We start from the raw sequence: 2243 nt of genomic DNA, 5'->3' as shown, positions 1-2243 counted from the left end.
ATTTCCTTCATAATAAAATGTGGCTAAGGAAAAGAGAACATTTTAAGTTCGATTTGTCAAATTTTCAAACCTTGTTGTACCAACATGTCTTTCATCTAATCTTTGATTCTTTAGTATTTGCTTTGTCTTTCGATACAAAAGTTTTAGGCATATCCTTACTTGAGTAATGAGCCCTTAATATCCCCAAACCCCAATCATTGAATCTTTTCACTAATAATTTATCAAGATCAAAGTTTCAAATTTGTTCTCCTTTGAGTATCACCCAACAATTTCTCACAACCCAAAAACTCTTTCCTTCTTTCCAAATGAATGTTTTTTTGATTCATTTATTATGTTTCCTAAAAAATATCAAGTTACCTATTATGTCCTTTCTCTATGTAGTACCAACATCAATACAATAGTCCTCTAACCCCCCACCCCCTCGCATATTGAATCTTATTCTCTCTCTCTCTTATGCCTCCTTTTCTTCTTCTTATTTTTTTCAAAACTAATTTTATCAAGGAGCAATAACACAGTTTGAATTAAAGCTAAAATAATTTCCTTAACTTGATAATTAATTAATTGAACTAAACTCATAACCAAACTATTTAACTAATTAAAATAACTATATTTAATTTAGATATCATTTAAACATAACACAAGAAAATTCATTTTTTACTTCTTTTCCAATTTCCAAATGGATCATATATCATTACCATGCAATATCCATTCACCAAACATAAACAAATTCTATGAGGGAATACACAAACATGATCAAACACACATATACAATTTACCCACAACATAAAGTCTCTAGAATTATCATCGTGTTGAGTATGATTTTCATAGGGTTCTAATAAGGCGTATCTTGTATTCAATCTATATACAATAAGGGTTAGAAAATGCATTAAACTTAATGTGACATCTCTTAATAACCCATCATTGTATAAATAAACCAAACCTACATATTCAAGTGGGGAAATGGCTCTGTACTTACACACTCAATTCACATGTCAAGTATATCTACCCCATATATATAATAGCCGAAGCAATATAAAATCATCTTAGAATATAATCATCTCATCCAAACATGGAAATAAGATAACCAATTAAAATATATAATATTGAGAACATTTAATAATCATATCCATAATCTTGATACAATGAAAGATAGCAATGATAAAGTGCTACAATAATCTAGTCATAGAAAACATAACACATGCATCTCAATCTACAACATAACAATTGATAAACACTCAAAATGGCAACAAAACAATAGAACAATCAATGAACACCCAAAGTGGTAACATTTTGATAATAACATGCATATGTGAATATCCAAAAAAAAAGAGATAAACTTGTCAAATTTAACAAGAATATCACATGTATTTTGTAATAAACACTCAAAACCCAAATACCAATAGAAAATAACCAAAAGCAACTGTTATCAAGAGTGCATTTCTGGATTCGATTGTGTGTAAGATTTTTGCATCAACATTTCGGATCTGTGATCCAGAAATGCACTCTTGATAATTATATGATAGATTGTGGAAATCTCTTAGAACCAAAAGCAACTGTTAAAAAACATTATAAGTGAGTAATGTGAATCAGCCCAGATAGTTGGAAAGCCTAAATTTCTTTGCGATTTCAATCAAATGCATGCAATTTGAAGATTGTGTAGTTATCATCTAACATGGTGAAGTCTAAGAATAAATTGATACAATATATTGATGAAAGTTTATATGATTCATCATGTTACATGAGAAAAACTTATCTATGGTAGAAGCTTAATTCATCTCCCTAAAATTCTAAGACATGATACTCGCTCATATCTATGAATCTCTGAATGTGAGACAAGCTCTTTGCCGTATTTGGACGACACATTTTGTAGCGAGGAAAACAAGAAGAACAGAACTAAAGTTGTCTCCGCCTAAAAATAGAAAAACGCCTTGAAAGTAGTGAACCAATCTACAGCATTTAGCATATATTCAATCGTCTACTTCTTCAACAAGTTATTATATGTGACAAACACTACTTCCAAACATAGTTGGTAAAATCTACGGTCTCTGTAAACATCCAAAAGCTCTCGTACAATTGAAAGGTTGTTTAGCGTTAGGATTTAGTATTATTCACACAAAATTTTGATAAGAGAACGAACATGACACCAGGAAAGAAAGAAAGATTACATCGTAATATCTGGATGTCTTCTCCAAGAAAAAGAAAACATATCAGATCTGATCTAAACTATAAATAAGAGGCTGAAT

This window comes from Cryptomeria japonica, chromosome 8 (assembly GCF_030272615.1).
Source record: "Cryptomeria japonica chromosome 8, Sugi_1.0, whole genome shotgun sequence".
Lineage (NCBI taxonomy): Eukaryota > Viridiplantae > Streptophyta > Pinopsida > Cupressales > Cupressaceae > Cryptomeria > Cryptomeria japonica.
The sequence above is the reverse complement of the archived record's forward strand: the minus strand, read 5'-3'. Positions refer to the sequence as shown.